At 35.8% G+C, this 21,061-nt stretch overlaps 1 protein-coding gene across 3 annotated transcripts in view; it reads left to right on the forward strand.

Moving 5' to 3' along the window:
• Positions 1 to 21,061, forward strand: part of EVI5 (ecotropic viral integration site 5) — a 281,488-nt gene that overhangs the window by 213,331 nt on the left and 47,096 nt on the right. The gene's annotated exons all lie outside the window — the stretch shown is intronic.

Here is a 21,061-nt window from a genome sequence, read left to right on the forward strand (position 1 = left end):
GATCCTTCCTACTCGAATTCTTGCCTACTTTGCTGGCTTTATTTCCCAGTTACCCTAACATATATATGCCCTGTACTTTAGGCCCAGTATACTAGTTAAGAATCCTTCAAATCTGTCATCCCATTTTACTCCATGTTTTTCTCCCTCCTCCTTTGATCTTGCTTTTTATTTCAAAAGTCAGCTTAAGCTTGACCGGTTGTGATCAGCATTCCCTGATAATGCCATCTTACCTGATTTCGTGTGTCTGCTCTTCTAACACCCTTTGTTAGAGACCTTTCTTATACCATCTCACACTACTGTAATTAATTCTTTTCAACTTTTCTGTCCACCATGTGCAGCTGAAGTTCATTGAGGATAAGGACCATTATTTGACTTTATATTTCCAATATCAGCATACTAGCGACAGTTAAAATATTTTTATTTACTGAAATAATCTGTGTGTAATAGTTTATTTCTTGAAATATCAATTTGACTTTAAATGTTATTCTAATTTTAAAACCCACATGTGAAGAACAGATTAAGTTACAAATTTAAATGGAGTATTGGTTTCAATTTTGTAGATATTTATGGAGTACTTACTATGTGCTAGTCACTATTCTAAACACTACCTGGATTAGTGAACAAAATACAAAAATCCATTTCCTCATTGAGCTTTATGGTATAACAAGAAGTTAGATGAAAAAAAAATGAATCTTATGGTGTGTAATTTAGACAATGAATGACAATGGAGAAAAACGTGGGAAAGAGAAGGTATTGGGGTGGAGGACTGTTGCTATTTTAATAATGTGGTCTATAAAGGTTCATTAGAAGGGGATACTTATTTAAACAAACATTTGAAGCAGATGAGGCATGAAGATTTAGGGGAAGAACTACTTACTAGGAAAATAGTACAGGCAAAGGGTCTGACATAAGGAGCATGTCTGAAGTAGAGTCTGAATAAAGTGAGACATGGGGATAGGGGAAGTCTGAGAGGTAAGTAGAGCCAATTATGTAGGATCTAAGAACTATGACCTTTCCCTACTCAGATGGAAAATCACTGGAGGGTTTTGAGCATGGGAGTGATCAGTTAGATGACATTTAAGCTATTAAAAAGATTTAACTGAACTGATTCAAAAAAATACTTGTAAGAATTCATAGTATTTAGTTTGGAGGGAAATGAGGTTAAAAATTAAGTTTCCTCTTGTTACTGGAGTTTTCCACAATCTAAATGCTATTTATTATTTGAAGACCTAATTTTTACATTAATACTAAATAGAGCTATCTCTAAATTCCAGGGAGTAGAACAAAACATAGAAAAGTTAATTTTTTGCTCAGTTAAGGAGAATAGGTGAGAATTAAACCCAAGCCTTCTAATACTTAACCTGGGATTGAGTTTGTATTTTGGTTATTATAAAGATAAGCATATAGATTTTTGTAACTGTGTTGAAAGCTTCTGTGGGCTAGGCATATCTATAAAATTAATGCTGCTTTGTTACAAGTAATGGAAAGTTTTTCATTTAAAAGAGTGTGGGTCTACTCAAATCCAACTTTTGGTTTTTTTTCTGGTACCCAGTAACATTTACCCATTTTGATTAGTTTGCCCAACAGATAACCTCTAGGGATGCCTCAGATGGGCAATACCCCAACCACTCTTGGCTTAAAAAACGCCCACTCAAAATTCTGTTCTGACATAGAATGAGGGTGCTAGGTTTAAATCACTGTGCTCAGATCAGTATGTAGTTTTGACAGAGATGGAGAGGAAGTGATAAAACCTTTACCATTAACTTAAAAATATTATATTTTTTAATTATGTGAAATTACCGTGACATTAGTAAATGATGGAATTTATCATAAAGCTTTGTGATTAGTTTGTACTTTCCAGTTTCCTGAGCTAGCTTGTTAATATTGTGTTTTTTTTTTTTTTTTTTTTTTTTTGCCCCTGAAGCACAATCATTTATGGCTTTTGTTTTGAGCAACTTACCTAAATATTAAAATATTTTTCATTTTTCTTTAAGGCATTTCTCAATTTTAAGCATTTTTAATTTGAAAAAATATCCATTCTATAATTGTATCTAGTCTTAATACTAATTCTCAGGAAGATACGTATATCCTAGTCATTAGGGATTGTGAGATTCTGTTTAAAAATTTTTTTCTGAAGTGTTCAGAGATTCTTTGGTGTCCAAACTTCAGTACGCAGTTAAATTCAAAGGCATGAAGTAGCTAGAGGTTTTTAGGATATTGCTATATCTAGAATTGAAGAACATCATTTGGCTCCCCCAAGATGAGCTCATAGTAAGATCTCAGTTAAGAATTAGGGGAGTTTGGACTCTTAAGTACCATAATATATGTGCTCACTTGGTGTTATTAAAAATTAGTTTATGTACACTTAGTGCCCAGATTTTTGTTTTTAATACCATTCTCCAATAAAGGGAACCAGGGCTCCTCACAGAAATAGCTGATTCTAGGACTGGTACAGGAAATAGAGAACATAAGCCTAGAGCATCTTATAATGCCAGTAAGTAAGGAAGTGCTCAAAATACACACACACCCCCCCCAAAAAAAAACAAAAAAAGAAAACACCCAAAAAAACCCTACATTAATTAGGATTATGTTGAAGGGACAGAGAAGCCAACTGAAAGAGTTCCCAATGGCCAAAGGTAGAATAATTTGAGAAAAAAAATATTTGAAGTATTATATACTTGAAATACACAAGCCAAAGTGTAATAACCCAAAGTACATTATAATCCAAAGTATAAAATAAATATCCACGAGCCTATATTGATATAAATGATGATTAAATTAATAAATGGGAGATAAGAGACAAATATGCAGAAGAATTCAAATAATTTTTGTAGCTACTCCACCCTCAAGGAGGGGAAGTATAAATCTCCACTCCATAAGCATGGACTGCACTTAGTGACTTCCCTCCAAAGGATACGTGTGGGGGACAAAACGAGTAATTTCACAGTGGAGAAACCTGACAAAGATTACCTAAGCCAAGTGATTAAGATCACCATCAGCAGTCGTAAATTACACTGATAGTACATACCCTTGATATCACGTGACATGATGAAAATGGCACTTTACCTCTCTGGTATTCCTCTTGATAACCCATAACCCTAGTCTTACCATGAGAAAACTATGAGACAGATTCCACTTGTGGAGATCCTACAAAATACCTGAATAGTAATGACTCAAGGCTGACAAGATTATCAAAAACAAGCAAGGTCTGAGGAACCGTCACAGCCAAAAGGAACCTGAGGAGACATTACAACTTAATGTAATGTATCCCGGATAGAATTCTAGAAACAGACAAAAAAAAAAAAAAAACTGGTTAAAAAACAAAGGCAAAGGAAATCTGAATAAATGAAGGACTTTATTAGTAATGTATCAATATTGGTTCATTAATTTTAACAAAGGTACCACACTAATATATTAATAATAGGGGAAACTGTGGGAGGGTATGTGGGAACTCTCTATCTTCTCAATTTTTCTGTAAATTTAAAACTTTTCTTAAAAGTGTCTAATTTTTTTAGAAACTAGTTTGTGAGTCCATAGTTTTTAGGAGCCATTGAAATTATATCAAATTTTAAATATTGGTCACAAAATTGATTTGTTTCCAATTAAATTATGATTTATGAGGAATATTTTCTACCTTTTAGACCTTGTGTGAATACTGACTTGTTTTAAGAGAGAGAGGGTCTTGCTGTGTTGCCCAGGATAGAGTTCATTGGTACAATCATAGCATACTACAACTTTGAACTCCTGGGATCAAGCAGTTCTACCTAAGCCTCCCGAGTAGCTAGGAATACAGGCACACCCCACCATGCCCTGCTAATTTTTTAATTTTTTGTACAGATGGGGTCTTGCTATGTTGCTCAGGTTGGTCTTGAGCTTCTGGCCTCAAATAATCCTCCTGACTCAGCCATGCAAAGCACTGGGCTGATGTTTTTTTTGTTTGTTTGTTTGAGATGGAGTCTCACTGTGCCTCCTAGCCTGGTGTACAATGGCACAATCTTGGCTCACTGCAACCTTGGCCTCCTGGGTTCAAGCAATTCTCCTGCCTCAGCTTCCTGAGTAGCTGGGATTACAGGCACCTGCCACCACACCTGGCTAATTTTTAAATTTTCAGTAGAGGTGGGGTTTCACCGTGTTGGCCAAACTGGTCTCAAACTCCTGTCCTCAGGTGATCTGCTCACCTCAGCCTCCCAAAGTGCTGAGATTACAGGTGTGAGCTACCACACCCGGCCTTGGGCTGGTATTTTTTAACGGTGCCTTTAGCTAGTCCTGTAAGAAACATCACTTTGAAGAATGTGTGTATATGTATATTTCTCTTCTGAAATGGAATTAAATCAGTCTTAATACTGAAAGATACTAGCCAAATACTGATTTCTTTTATCCCTTGTATATTTTTCAGATTGCATTATTGGTTTTTAAAAGATATTTATGTGTACTTTTACTTTTTCTAATTACTAAGAAGAATATTCAAACCTTTGCTCATGACTTTAAATTACAGGAAACTGTTTCAAAAACTTATCAGTAGTACATGATATGAGTATGATTTGTTTTTAGAAGTTTCAAATGAGTCACCTTGAAGTCATGGAGAGGCTACCACTTACCACATTTACCATTCTGATTAATTTTTCTTTGGCAAAGTACAAATCAGTAATAACCTACTGAAGCTTAGTAGTTGCTATTGATATTTCAGTAAGGTGATGTTGATTAATCAGTGATTACTTACCAAGTGTTACAGATTTACTCAAATTATTGGGTTTTCTTCTACTATAGTAATTTCATATGCAGTAATAATTTGCTTAAGACGTTTTGCTTCATATGTGCATTGAAAATATCAATGTAGAACTTAAAATTTGTGTCCATGCTGCAAGTTAATGTGGTTGCCTCTGTGACCGTTGAACATAGTTTCATAATAAAGCCTGGAAAAAAAAAAAAAACACATTATTTAACCTTTTAATCAAGAGATTGCTTTTTAAACTGTCTCTAAAAAGGTTTGATTTTTTACAAAAGAGAGAGCGCTTGAATATATCTTTATGTACCACAGTCTCTCTTTTTTTAGATTTTTCATCTGTGGGTATAATATAAAATATTCTTAAAAGGAAAGCTTTACACTTGTGTTTGAGACTAAGCAACTTGCATTGTGTCATGACCCTTCTAATACCACAAACCTTCTGTAATACTACTCCCGGAGAAAAACCCACATCCTATGCATAACCTTAGATTTATTTTGAAATCTCTATGAAAAAGAGCACAGAGAGATTACTAATTGTTTCTGTTACTTCCTTTAGGTGTATGGTATCTATTGTAACCCATGTTGTAAATCTTCATAGCCAGGAGTAAAATGTTAAAATATATTAAGTGGTGGTTTCCTATCCTAAAGTTAATATGTGAAAATTTAATAACTAATTATAAGTTTCAGTTTGTTATATTAGATACCTAGAAAGAATGTACAAAAAAAAAAAAAGTGAGAGAGAAGGCATTGGTACTTCCAGTAGCCTATACTTCTCATACCGTTGGCCAGTACAATACTAGAAAATAATTGTAAATTTAAATAAGCCATCTTTTTAAAAATTTTATTCCTATTCTTATTTTTTCCTTCTAGTTTAGATTTCTTTTGTATTCTTTATGTAACTGATTAAAGTGAATGAAAAAATCTAATTTGTGGTTTTTTTGTTTTTTGTTTTTTGTTTTTTTGAGACAGAGCCTCACTCTGTTGCCCAGGCTGGAGTACAGTAGCACGATCTTGGATTACTGCAACCTCCACCTCCCAGGTTTAAGCGATTCTCCTGCCTCAGCCTCCCAAGTAGCTGGGATTACAGGCATGTGCCACCATGCCTGGCTAATTTTTTGCATTTTTATTAGAGATGGAGTTTCACCATGTTGGCCAGACTGGTCTCAAACTTCTGACCTCAAGTAATCCACCCACCTCGGCCTCCCAGAGTGCTGGGATTACAGGCACTTGGATTACGCACTTGGCCCCAATGTTATTTTTAATATTTAGAAAAAATGGTAACTACCCATCAGTAGGAGAATGGTTACACTATGGTATATTTATACTCTGGAATATTCTGCATCTTTCAGAAAGAATAAAGACCTACAACACATACTAAGTGAAAAAAGCAAATTATAAGCAGAATATATATTCCCATTTGTATGTATTAAAAAGCATATGTAAGTATATGTATTGTATTTATATATATTAAGTACATATGCATGTTCATATGTTTATTTGTTGCATGCATATGTACTTAAATGCATTGAAATTGGCTGCAGTGATCCTATCAAAACTGTTGAAATATTCCTTCAGGAGATAGTAAAGGGCTTGGTGCAAAAGACTAGAGGATATGAGTTCACTTTTTATTCTGTGTGAATTTATATGATCATTATAATATTTTATATATATTTAAATGACATTTAAAGTAACTGTTGCTAGAATGGAAATAAGAATTAGAACTTCCAAATAATTATAGAGAAAAAGCAACAAAGGAAACTTGGTCTACCAAGCAAAAGTGCCACCTTTTTGTCTGGCCTTAAAGTCCCTGAGTGTTGTCTGGCTCCTGCCCATTTCTCTGACCCATTTCAAATGGTATTCTCCTTCACCAGTTAGTTCTAGCAACTACTCACCTCCTTTTTGTTTCTTGAATCAAGCTCTTTCATTCTTACATTAAGGCTTTTGCTCGTGCTCTTTTTTATGATTGCAGTTCTGTGCTCCCTGATCTTCCCATGACTCATACCTTCTCATCATTTAAATCTCAGCCTAGATAGAAGTCACTGCCTGACCACCTTCGTAAAGTAGGCCCCTCACATTGTTACTGTGTCTCTTATCATGTTTTATATTCTTTATGGCTCTTGTCAGTGCCTGAAATTATTTTTACTTTAAAAATTAACTCTCACACCCCATGATGTTTCAGTCAACGATGGACTACGTGTATCATCTAGGTCCCATAAGATTATAATACAGTATATTTTCTGTACCTTTTCTATGTTTAGATATTTAGACACACAAATACTTAACCACTGTGTTACAGTTGCCTACAGTATTCCATACAGTAACATGCTGTACATACTTGTAGCCCACGAACAGTAGGCTATACTGAATAGCCTAAATGTATAGTAGGAACTTGCCCTCTTTCATATTTTTATATAGGCTTTGATTTATCTTTGTTTTATTCTTTGTACCTTGGTCTCCCTTGACCTCATATGAGAAGGGATTACTGAATCCATAAGTAATTATAATCTGGTTTTCCACACTGACCTCTTTCCATTGGCTCTCTGTTAAATTCTAATACACTAATAGTCTAATCAGTTGATTTAAATATTTTATGGCAAAATAAACTCTACTTGGGCCATTCAGACAGACTAGGGAAGGGAATGGTTTATTAATAAGATGAATATATAGGAGCTCTCTGATCATCCTGTGCTACAGAAGATACACAAGAAACTTTGACAACTCTCCTTCCCAACTTTGACTTGATAGCACTCTTCACAGAGGGCTCAGGAAAAGATACACGAATAACATAAGTACAGCATTTTTAGAAAAACAATTCTAGTACATATCCTGCTATGATCTGTCTCAAATCAAAATCATGATTTTAGGTTTAGGCTGGGTGTGATGACTCACACCTGTAATACCAGCACTTTGCGAGACTGAGGCAGGAGGATCACTTGAGCCCAGGAGTTTGAGACCAACCTGGGCAATGTAGCAAGACTCTGTCTCTATTTAAAAACAAAACCATGGTTTATATTGGAGCCATTTATAATGATATAAAGAGTGTGGGACTAAGAGTGAAACCTGACTTCTACTCCTTGCTTTTTCTTGGCTAGTCATGTGGTCCTTGATAAGTTACCTAACCATTGAGTCCATTTTTTTTTTTTTTTTTTTTGAATGGAGTCTTGCTCTGTCGCCCAGGCTGAAGTGCAGTGGCGCGATCTTGGCTCACTGCAAGCTCTGCCTCCCGGGTTCACGCCATTCTCCTGCCTCAGCCTCCCCAGTAGCTGGGACTACAGGTACCTGCCACCATGCCGGGCTAATTTTTTGTATTTTGTTTAGTAGAGACGGGGTTTCACCATGTTAGCCAGGATGGTCTCGATCTCCTGACCTCATGATCCACCCGCCTCGGCCTCCCAAAGTGCTGGGATTACAGGCATGAGCCACTGTGCCCAGCTGTCCATTTTTAATCTCTAGTGCTTTTGGGGCCAGGCTCAGGCTATGTTTAGTTCAAGCCACCTATGAAGACACACACAGGTAGAGGCAATGCCAAAAAAAAAGAGGATTTAGTATTACTTTTTCATTCCAGATTTTTCCAGACTTTAGTTTTGCTAAAAGAAAGAAATGGTGACAAGAAGAATCTACCATATGGAGGTAATAGGTCTAGACCATAATAATCATCAAGCTGGGAGAAGAGCATCTAGAGAAATAACAATATGGATTAGTAGAATGACAAAAAGATGAAATAGCATTCACAAGGATCCAGAAAGGCCTTTTCAAACTAATTCTTTAAAAGTCATGGTATCCAGTGTACCACTGCCCAAAAGACTTGTCAGAATCTTTACTTAGTCTAGCATGACAGTGTTTATCACTAGTAAATGAAATATAGCACCATAGCTCTTTTCCTTATAGGGAAAAGACAAAAGCTACCTTGCACTAAACAAAAGCATCTGTTTAGAGTTTATGGTATCCAAAAATAACAAAAACAAAAACAAAAGCCAACAACAAAGCCAGAAAGCAAAAATGGGCATAAAACTTTCACCGAGATAATCCCCATGCCATGGAATGTGAGGATATTAAAATATCTGTCTAGAAGATGAATCACATTTTCTTCAGCTACAGAATTTTCCAGCTGTGTGAGCAATGTCCCATGAGCAAGATGAAGCTAATGAGTGGATATTTGATGCTTTCCTTTTATGGCAGATCCTCCCTTTCTTAGAGGTTTCTTTGTGACTAACCCTATGCTTTTCCCAGAATTTAAAGTCATCCACCTACTCTATAGAATATTTTTTGCAAAGAGGCAAATGACAGAAGAGGCTGAAAGGCTTTGTTGTGTATTTAAAGTAATGCCAGCCGTTTGAAGAAGGCATCTTAGGAACCGATTTTGGTTCAGATGAAAACTTATGAAGCATTCACTAACCAGCTTTCCTCGAGACAGCCTGCTGGCCCACCCTACTGATTCTACCCTGCAGCATCAACTCTGACCTGGATTCTACCCTGCCGGCAAGCCGTACAAAAACTTCCAGGCTGCCAGCCCCTGCAAGTGGTGTGAGCTAATTCCTTAAATTTATATTTCAGATCAGACCAGCATATTCTGGAGTGAAAATTAGGGGAGGAGGAGAAATGGGCAGGATCTTGGGGAAGATAAGCAAGCCTTATTCTGCCTTTGCCTGACAGAACAGGAGAAGCTTCATGGGGTGAAAGGGGAAGCCTGTGTTCCTTAAAGGGAATTATATTGGGACCCTTCTGCTGAACTGGTAGACTAACATCTATATAGGCTGATTTGGACTTGGCAAGAGTATGGCCTAGAGCTCTCTCACCCTGTTATAGAGATAGTGCCATTTTCTCAATATATTCCCAAGTCTTAAGTATCTTATAAGGTTTTTTTCATGTCCTTTTCTGGCACTCAGTACTTATTTTCATGCTTTGGATATTACTGGCAATCCTAGCCCCAAAGCTCGAAGGGAATTCCAGGTTTCTGACAAGTTTTAAATGCTCCCCATGTTATTCCATTGAACTACCAAAGATGACAATGAAAATGTAAGATTGACAAGAGGCTCAGCCATTGAGAGTTTTATCAAAGGGCTCAGATTCTTATTTTTAACTGGGAGAATATATATCACTTTTGTATTTGCCCAGTGATGTAGATAGAACTAGGAACCAGAATCAGTGGGGTGGCAGTCTGTCAGATGTCTTAAACTACAGGTAAATTCATATGTAAAAATCTGCCATTCAAAAGCCACTTCTATACCAGACATTTTAGTAGGAATGCTGCTCTAAAAATTATTCATTTACTTGCCTACCAATATTTTGTATTTGACCTTTTTGCTCTACCCCTGTTAGCTGTCTCTCTTGATAAATTTTATCAATATTCTTCTTAATAGTTTTACTTATATTTTAGTAAAAATTTAAAAATAAAGTCATGTTAAGTATGGAGAGAATTCTTTGGACTGCATAGCACTGAAAGGTTAAATCTATAGGTTAGTCTCTTAATAAGAGGCAAAAAATTTAAAAATTATAACTACCAATACTTATGTTTAACATAAGTCAAAAAAATTTAAAAATTATAACTGCCAGTGTTATGTTTAACTTTTAATGTACATATACAAAATATGTACGTTAACTAATATACATATGTACACATAGACATAATATACATATGTGTATGACATTTATACATAATACCATACATATGACTCTAAAATGGAATACATGTCATACATATTTACCAGTTTCTTTTAGCACTGTTCCTATGTTTTCTGAGTCCTTCACGTCAGATATTTAAGTTTTAGTGCCCATGTCTTCTATACTTAATCCTTTGATTCATCTAACCCTTAAATATGCATTGTATTAGTGTACTCTGCTGCCTGTTTGGTTTGGGAAAAAGGAATGAAAACAGTATTTTATTTGAAATAATGTTGGAATGGAAAATGTTTCTGTTTCAACTTAGTATACAATCTACAGACTTGGACTCTTTAAAAAAGTTAATAATATGATAAAAATTTTAAAAATGCATAAGGTCAGGCAAGGTGGCTGGGATTATGCCTGTAATCCCAGCACTTTGGGAGGCTGAAGTGGGTTGATCACTTGAGGTCAGGAGTTTGAGACCAGCCTGGCCAACATGGTGAAACTCTGTCTCTACTAAAAATACAAAAATTAACCAAGTGTGGTGGTGCATGCCTGTACTTCCAGCTACTCAGGAGGCATGAGAATTGCTTGAACCCAGCAAGCAAAGGTTGCAGTGAACCAAGATCGTGCCACTGCACTCTAGACTAGGCAACAGGGTGAGACTCTGTCTCAAAAAAAAAAAAAAGCAAGCACAGGATCTCTTGTAGATTAAAAGAGGCTAAAGGGATATAATAACCAAATGTAACCATGAACCTTGGTTTGATTATGGGCAGCAATAAAATATTTTGGGTCATTTTGGAGAAATTTGAATAAGAACTGTCTGTTCAGTGATATTATGGAATTACTGTAAATGTAAGTGTTATGATGATATTTGGTTATATAGGGCAGTTCCTTATTCTTAGAGGACGCATGCTGAAATATACGATAGTAAAATGTCATGACACCTGCAATTTACATTCCAGTGGTTCAGGAAAAAAATCTATGTGTGTGCACACATATATACACATAGCAAAAGAACAAAAGCCCACGTAGCAAAATGGTAATTGGTGAATATAGCTGAAGGGCATACAGGTGTCATTGTACTATTATTTCTGCTCTTCTATAGATTTGAAAATTTTGAAAACTAAACTAGGGGAAAATTTTGTAAGATGTAAAATAATGAACTCAATGTTTTTATATTTGCCTCCTAGTCTGGGGCACTTTCTAGTACCTCAGTTACGCATCTGATACACTAACTAGGTGTTAACTGATTAAATTCTCAAAAAATAAAAACACAACTTGTAAGCAAACTATCCAATTGTATAGTGTATTTAAAAGCCTATGGCTTGAAACACAGCTTTTAAAATCTGCTATCTTCCTATCTAAGAAAGTTAGGGTAAGTTATAACCAACATTAAAAACAAAGATTAAAAAAATTCATTTTTAGGACCTTATAAAGTATGTATAGATTTATTTATAAACATAGTTTATTAAATGTTTTAAAATGTTCCCCCACTATGTTTATAGAAAAACAAGCAAAAACATAAAGAATGGACTCTTAGGCATATCCTTTACACTTCTCTTTAAAAATGAACCTGACTAAATGTATGGATTTAAACATGCTTGAGATCCACGTCTTTTCTTTCTCTTACCTCCCCAGTGTTTTTCAATATTATATACTACTAAACCCCACTTTTATCCCAAACACTTGCTCAAAGCAACTATTGGTCTCCGTTTTGCTGCACTATCACATGTTAAAACCATGTTGCTTAGAACTGTAGAGAAAACCTTTCTCATTTTCTCTTCAATCTCCTAGGTTGATGCACCACAACATTTAATTGTTCAGCTTTTTAAGTGGTATGTTGTAGTGCAGCTGATACAGGTGAAGACACCTCTGAATAAAATGCCCACTTTCTACTTTGGCCATATACACACAGCACAAATACATATTCACCTTTTATCTTCCTGTGGATCGCAGCATTTATTGATTTTTCAACAAACAGAGTATGTGACACATCCTGGGTACATTCCATCTCTTCTTCATCCTTTCTCTAATTACAGCTCTCCACGATTGCAGGGATAAAACAAGTGAATGTGTATGCCTGTGTCATTAACAAGCAATCCAGGTAATCGAACACCAGAATTACTGCTCTTAGTACAATATTCCTCTACACACTCTTATGTGTTATATTAGAAAACACAGCTTTTTTACTGTTACCTATATAATATATGGGTTAGAAAATCAGATTCATTATTTCCATATTTATTGCCATTTCTCTTTACAGATACAGTGCTTTTGAGTGCTAAAAGAATTATTTTGCTGGTCCCCAAATGTTTGGGTTTTCTTTGTTCCTTAGAATGATTATCTTAGTTTTCAGTGATGGGAATCATATGTGTGGAATTTTCTCCCATCCTAAACTTTTATTTAGTTCCTCATCATATATTACTAAACTTTAAAATGATATTTTCTGCTCGAGGGCTGGGTTAACCAAGAAAGGGATTTGAGTTCAAAATTGAACCAACCTCTGTAGACAGCGAACTGACCGACTGAAAACTAACATGGAAATAATGTGAAGTGAAACTGATAGTAGAATTGAAAGAAATTAATTTAAGGACCCTTGACAGTTTTCCTGTATTTTTGTTTTTAGATATATTCACTCTGGAAATGTGGAGACTATTTGTAAATAAGTGTGTGAGCCTTGGTCATGTACCACATTTACTATGGTGGGGGTAAAGGAAATATTTATCTCTTTGTTATATGTAAACCTATACTAAAAATCTGTAATGAGATTAAACTTATAAAATAATATTTGAGATCCTTAGGAAATAGGATAAAAACATTTATTGTTGGCATATACATAGAATTTTGAATTTATGTTTTAAAAAATGGTTAATTTTCAAAGGTTGTTTCAAACCAGTACACTTCAAATGTAGGTCACTGGCTGTGTCAGAATCACTCTTTGTGTAGCTTTCAAAATACACTGATTTTCAAGTCCTGTTCCTAGATACTTAGAGTTAGGAGGTCGGGGTGAGTTTCCTTAATCTGTATGTTTATAAAACTCCTAAAGTGATACTTCTCTTATTATCTTTGGGGATCACTGTTTTAAATGTTTTCTAGGGTATGTTGTTCATGTTACTATATTCATTTCCTTAGCCATTTACAAAATATTTATTAGGTAGTATGTTTTTATTGCAGATAATAGAATATCCAGTTCAAACTGGCTTAGATAATAAAAGGGATTTATTGGCTTATATAGCTAAAAAGTCTAGAAGTAGAATATGCTTCAGGAAAAGTTTGATTTGGGCTACAACTTGTAACAAACCGTGATTCTGAAGGCTCTACTGTTTTTGTCATTTCTATCCTCAGGAGGTTTTCCTCATTGTATTAAAATGGCTAACAGATGAGCTTTATATCCATATATCATAGTGTCCAGAATAAGAAGCTGTACTCTATAATTACCAGCAAAAGTTATGAGTCACACTATTTGAACAACCCCTGAACTCATCACTGTACAAAACAGATATGATTATCCTGTTTGGTATAGACTCGACCAGTCAGATCCTACCCATGGAGTTAGGGTGGGATCATTCCAATCCTGTCACCACTACGTAATGGGGAAGAACAAATAGATCTTGAAGTAACAACCACAAAACCTAGTCAAATATTAAAGGGATAAACTAACTGAGCCTACTCTAAAGTAATCTTTGGGGGACTTATATCTTTTCATATATGTAAATGAAGTGCAGCGTAGACCAGTGTTTACTTTTTAGCAGATGATAGGAGGAAAGAGGGGATGAATTGTTTTTTTGTCGATAACTTTTCCTCCCAGTATTTCACTATGAAAAATTTCAAACATAGAATTTGAAAGAGTTGTACAGTGAACACCTATAAACCCACTATCTCTACTCTATTAATATTTTGATATATTTGCTCTTTCTGTTGCTTTATCAGATATTCATCTTCCATTGTAGGGATCTCATTTTTTAATGCACTTCAAAGTTACATTGTTATACTTTACCCCTAAACACTTAAATATGCATATCATTAACTGAGTTATTGGTGACCATTTGATTAAGAACCTCATACATACAAAGCTCTCTTGGCTTAAGACCTTAATATGAATCAAATTATTATGGACATTGTAATGGTAATTTCTAAAAGAATTATTCAAAGATAGAGCCAAGAGTGAAATACGCATTTATACCTTTTACACATGTTATGTTATGCCCTCTTTATAAAGTTTCATTTGTGGTATATGACAAAAGGTATGTATTTAAGGTCTCTTCAGTGAAAGTACAGAATACCAAAGTTGTTGATATGTTGGACCTTTCTTTAAGTTTGTTACTTACCTAATTAATTTTTCTTAGGAAACCAGTTAACTGGCAATCTGTTGTTATCAGCTAGACCAAAAGAAAACCTCAAGAAAATGCAGGTTTCTGGTAAATTTATTAGTGTAGTTGACATTTTCCCACCTGCTTATCAGAAACAACCATGTGGACACTGTTTGAAAACAGAAAGCTATAAAAATACTTAGAAAAAAATCTTAAACATTAGATAATTGAATGAACTGTCCCAGAACTAAAATTAAATTTATATCCACTTAGAATATAGTAGTTCATTGCTATGTCTTTTGGTATTATAAATATAGTTATCCTGTTTTAACTTTTAAAGAGGATCCTAAAAGGCTTTGAATTAACATGTTTAAATGAGAGCATAAAATGTAGAACATAAAAATCACAGACTTTTGATAAATGATTATTGATATATTTCAATTTATTAAATAGCGTTTAGGACATCTCACTTTTTACTTCTGTTTTTGCAATGTCAGCTATATTTCCTTAAGGCAGACTGTTGAATCAGAATATCCCATGCAGAGCTTTCTAACTGGTCTGTCACACTGGTGTGCCACTAATGTGTGACAAATATGCTGAGATAGTAATTTTCTTGTCCAGGGGTTACTGCCATAGACTGGAGCTGCTTAATCACCCTTTCTCTTTCCTCAGTTTATCTAGTGTGCCTTAAAAGTTGTTTGTTTTCTGAGTGCGTGTGCATGTGTTTATGTATGTGTGCCTCACCATGGAAACAATGACTTGATGGTCATCATAGTCCAACTTTTTGTTTGTTAAAGTTTTGCGGAAAAAACCCAACATTAAGCTTTATTAAATTTTATTTAAATCTAAATAAGACAACTATATAATTGGATTTAATAAAACAATGTAGTTTTCCTTGAAATTCCGTCTTTTTTTCCACAGTGAATAGAAGTTCAAGAAACACTTTTAAAGTTAAAAATATTCCATCTGTTTTATCGTAAAGTTTCTTAGCTTCTCTGTTTTATCCATCTTTTTTGTTGTAAAATGTCTTAGCTTCCCTGTTTTTCATCAAATGCTATCTTTCCTCCAAAGAAATCAAAGTGCTATTACAAAGTTTTTAGCTAAACCCGACTAAGACCCACCTTTGGAAAAAACATCTTTGGAGTCACTTGGTAGCTTTTTGTATAACGAATTTAATGATTCTTGTTTTACCAGAATTTTTTTTCCTTGCAAGTTTCTCTGGAGGAAAGAATTGGTATTAATTATTGTTACTAGTCATTCTATTGCCTTTCAAACCTAAAGTCTTTCTGCATTCTTGAACTTCTCTCTTACAATGTTAGAGTTTATCTTGGCCTTTGTCATCTTCTTTGCCCTTAAAATGTTATATTATCCCCCATATTATTGCTATGAGATGTCCAAAATCCTCAAGAACTTTACCTTTATTAAGGACCAGATTCAAAGATACTTTTCTCCAAGTTGGATTCCATATTGCAAACATCTAACCTTTCTATCTCATCCAGATGGGTTTCTTCCTAGTAGTGGATTTCATTTTTCATCTAATCAACCAAGGGAGTGAGTATGACCTCATACCAAAATTAGCCCCGCCCCACCCCCGCTTCCACCAAAAAAAAACCCACCACCACCACCACCAACAACAAAAACACCTAGAAGGACAGTTGAGCATATGTATCCAAGTGAGTGATTCTTATCAAAGTAGTCCCCTTTGGAAGTATATCAGTTTACTCAGATGCTTACTCAGACACTTCTCATGTCACATACGGGATTTGGAGAATACCTCCTGTGAGAATAATGATTTTGTTTCTTTTATATGAATGAGCTATTCTTCCTCATGTTCCCACCCCCCTTATTTCTACATTCTTCCTTCCTGTTTCACTCACTCTCTTATTCTCTGTTTGATGTCATCCTTTTCCACTTTGAGGGTATACAGACAGAACTGAGAATGGAGTAAGTCCAGAGCCAAGGAAAATCTTAGGGTGAGATAGTTATGAAACAGACTGAATTTTAATGGTGAGTTTATCTTTCTTATATTACTCTTTTGTTCCTATTCTGTGCCTTTGAATTTTTTTTTTTTTTTTTTTTTTTTTTGAGATGGAGTCTCCCTCTGTCGCCAGGCTGGAGTGCAGTGGCACAATCTTAGCTAACTGCAACGTCCACTTCCAGGATTCAAGCAATTCTCCTGCCTCAGCCTCCTGAGTAGCTGGGATTACAGGCGCCCGCCACCACGCCTGGCTAATTTTTGTATTTTTAGTAGAGATGGGGTTTCACCGAGTTGGCCAGGATGGTTTCAATCTCTTGACCTCATGATCCGCCTGCCTTGGCCTCCCAAAGAGCTGGGATTACAGGCATGAACCACCGCGCTTGGCCTAAAATATTTCATTTTAAAAATGGGTGATTAAAAATAAGAGGCAGGCATAAGCACATGTAAATGGTATTGGACAGCGTGTGTGTTTAATATGAGTCTTTAGCTTAGGGCCATTAATACAAGTAGCTGTAGCATTTCATCTTCAATTATTTATATATTGTAGTTCCCATTTAAATTATCAGAGGCTAAAATAAACATTAAAGTAAATGCATAGACTTTTGTAACAAATCCAAGAAAGCAAATTTGCTTGGTTCTTTGCATAAATCTGTATCTGCTTAATTGTTTCTCATGTTCAGAATGCTATAAATTAAGGTGAAAAATGTATTGACCATCTCTATGACTCTTAGGCAGCCAATTCATTCAGACTTTCATTTACGTTTCCTCATCTATGAAGTAGGAATAATAATATTCTATGTCGCACAGGGTCATTGTGATGATTACACATAAGTAGCTTAGAAAACTCCTGGCACATTATAAGTGCCAGTATTTCTCCACCAGAGCTCCACAAGAGAATTAAACTCTACAGAAAATGGTTTGAGTAAACTACATTGAACCCTGAACAACACGGGGATTAAGGGTGCTGATCCCTGCCAGTGGAAAATCTATGTATAACTTTTGACTCCCCCAAAACTTAACTACTAAGAGCTTACTTTTGACTAGAAGCCTTATTGATAACAGAAACAGCTGATGAACACATTTTGTATGTTACATGCATTATAGACTGTATTCTTAAAATAAGCTAGAAAAAAGAAAATGTTATTAAGAAAATCATAAGGAAGAGAAAATATTATTCATTAAATGGAAGTGGATCATGGCGACAGTCTTCATTCTTTTTTTTTTTTTTTTGAGACAGAGTCTCGCTCAGTCGCCCAGGCTGGAGTGCAGTGGCCTGATCTTAGCTCACTGCAAGCTCCACCTCCTGGGTTCACGCCATTCTCCTGCCTCAACCTCCCGAGTAGCTGGGACTACAGGCGCCCGCCAACACGCCCGGCTAATTTTTTGTATTTTAGTAGAGACGGGGTTTCACCGTGTTAGCCAGGATGGTCTCGATCTCCTGACCTTGTGATCCGCCCGTCTCGGCCTCCCAAAGTGCTGGGATTACAGGCTTGAGCCACCGCGCCCAGCGACAGTCTTCATTCTTATCTTCACATTGATTAGGCTGAGGAGGACTAGGAGGAAGAGAAGGGGTTGTCTTGCTGTCTCAGGGTGACAGAGGCAGACAAAAGTCCATATATTTGTGGACCTGCATAGTTCAAAGCCATGTTATGGGTCAACTGTGTTTTCTCAGTTCTTCCAAGGATAGTACGTGGTGCTACTCCAGATGCACAGGCATTAAATCATACACATACAATGGTGCTTTAGACATTAGGGCTTAATCCTTTGGAAATCTCAAATGAGAAGGGCTTATAAGTGTTATAACTGTGTAATATATAATAGCTATTATTTTGATTGCAAGTGGCAAAAATCTGTAATTTTTTTTTCTTTTAAGATAAGTTTTCACTCTGTCTCCCAGGCTGGAGTGCAGTGACATGAACACAACTCACTGCAGCCTCAACCTCACAGACTCAAGCAATCCTCCCGCCTTACTCTTCCTGGTAGCTGGGACCACAGGTGCCCATCACCATGCTCAGCTAATTTTTTTTAATATTTTTGTAGAGACTGGGTCTTGCCATGTTGCCCAGGCTGGTTTTGAACTCCTGGGCTCAAGCGGTCCTCCCACCTTGGCCTCTCAAAGTGCTAGGAATACAGTCATAAGCCACCACACCCAGCCAGAAATTTATATTTAAACTGGTTTAAATAATAGGGGGACTTTATTGTTCCATGTAAATGAGAAAACAGAGAAGGCCTCAGAGATGATTTGATTAGGACTCTGACTTAGTATCTCTGCTATTCTGTTAGTTCAGCCTTTTCTCTGGCAGTTGGGTTAAACTAGTATTTCTAACCAAATTTTCAAAAGAAGAATATATATTTTTCCTAAATATGGGCTTATGGCTAAAAAGCATAAGGTGTATTTTGTATATATTTTAGAAGTCTAACATATTTGGAATATAGTAATTGTTAAATAAGACAGTTTTGGCTTAGATAACTGTATCTGATATTAGTATGTGTCAACATGCAGTTACTCATTGCTTCATAACTAGAATATGTTCTGAGAAATTCATCCTTAGGCAATGTCATCAGTGTGTGAATCACAGAGTGTACTTACATAAACCCAGATGGTATAGCCTACTACTCACCTAAGCTATATGGTATAGCCTATTTCTCCTAGGCTACAAACCTATACAGCATGTTGCTCAACTGAATACTGTAGGCAGTTGTAAGGCAAAGGTCAGGAGTTATGTATGTAAACATAGAGGTATAGTAAAAATATGATATAAAAGATTTAAAATGCTACGCCTGTGTAGAGCATGGTACCATGAATGGAGCTTGCAGGACTGAAAGTTGCTTTGGGTGAGTCAGTGAGTGAATGTGAAGGCCTATGACATTACTGCACAGTACTGTAGACTTTATAAACACAGTACAGTTAATCTATACTATAAATTTATTTTCTTTATTTTTCTTCCTTCAATAATAAATTAACTTTAGCTTAGTGTAACTTTTTCACTTTATAAACTTAATTTCTTTTAACTTTCTGACTCTTAATAATACTTAGTTTAAATTTATTATACAGCTGTACAAAAATGTCTTCTTTCTTTATATCTTTATTCTATAAGCTATTTTTTTTAACTCTTTAAACTTTTTTATTAAAAACTTAGGCACGTGGCTGGGCGCGGTGGCTCACGCCTCTAATCCCAGCACTTTGGGGGGCCAAGGCAGGCGGATCCCTTGAGGCCAGGAGTCCGAGACTAGACTGGCCAATGTGGTGAAACCCTGTCTCTACTAAAAATACAAAAATTAGCCAGGCGTAGTGGCGTGCATCTGTAGTCCCAGCTACTCAGGAGGCTGAGGCACGAGAATCACTTGAACTTGGGAGGTCGAGGTTGCAGTGAGCCAAGATTGTACCATTGCACTCCAGCCTGGACAGAGGGGGACTCTGTCTCACAAAAAACAACAGCAACAACAAAAACAGGCACAAACACACCATTCTATACTTACGTAGGGTCAGGATCATCAGTATCACTGTCTTCTACCTCTACATCTTGTCCAACTGGAATATCTTCAGGGGCAATAATATTACATATGGAGCTGTCATCTCCTAAGAGAACAGTGCTTTCTTCTGGAATATCTTTTGTAGGACCAGGCTGAGGCTTACAGTTAATTTTTCTTGTATAAGTAAAAAGAGTACACTCAAATAATAAAAAATATAGTACGTTAAATACATAAATCTGTAACATAGTCATTTATTATTATCAATTATCCACTGTGCATAATTGTATATGCTATACTTTTATACAACTCTAGCTGCACAGTAGATTTATTTACACCAGCACTACCACAAACACATGAGTAATGCGTTTTACTCTGACATTGTACAACTACAATGTCACTAGGCGTTACGAATATCTTATTATAATCTTATGGGACTGTCATCATGTATTCCTTCCGTCATTGACCAAAACATCATTATGTGGAACATGACTGTATAAGAAAAAAATGTCAAGCCTATAGAAGCTGTAGTTGTGCTTTTATATCTATGCTAATATTAATTATACTAAACCACGTCAGCAGGCCATATTCTAGTAAAAGGTTTTTAAGACAGATTGCCAAAAGAAAGAGAACAAAGCAAAATAAACAAAAAACAGGGAGGTTATAGGAATAAGTTGATGAAAGGAGTTGAAGAACAAACTAAGGGTAGTTAGGGAGGCAGAGGTTGCAGTGAGCAAAAATCGCGCCATTGCACTCCAGTCTGGGTGGCAGCAAGACTCCATCTCAAAAAAACAAAAACAAAACTCTTTGTCTGAACAATAATTTGTTTGTCTTCAGGTAGTGTAAGAAAAAGTGCCTCTCTTTACCTATCTATATTCCTAGAAAATAGTCCCAATGCTCACCTGAAACAAACTCTTAGGATCAGAAGCAGCTTTTAATCAGCTATATCTAGGACTTCCAGTCCACACTGAG

This window comes from Piliocolobus tephrosceles, chromosome 1, assembly GCF_002776525.5.
Source record: "Piliocolobus tephrosceles isolate RC106 chromosome 1, ASM277652v3, whole genome shotgun sequence".
Lineage (NCBI taxonomy): Eukaryota > Metazoa > Chordata > Mammalia > Primates > Cercopithecidae > Piliocolobus > Piliocolobus tephrosceles.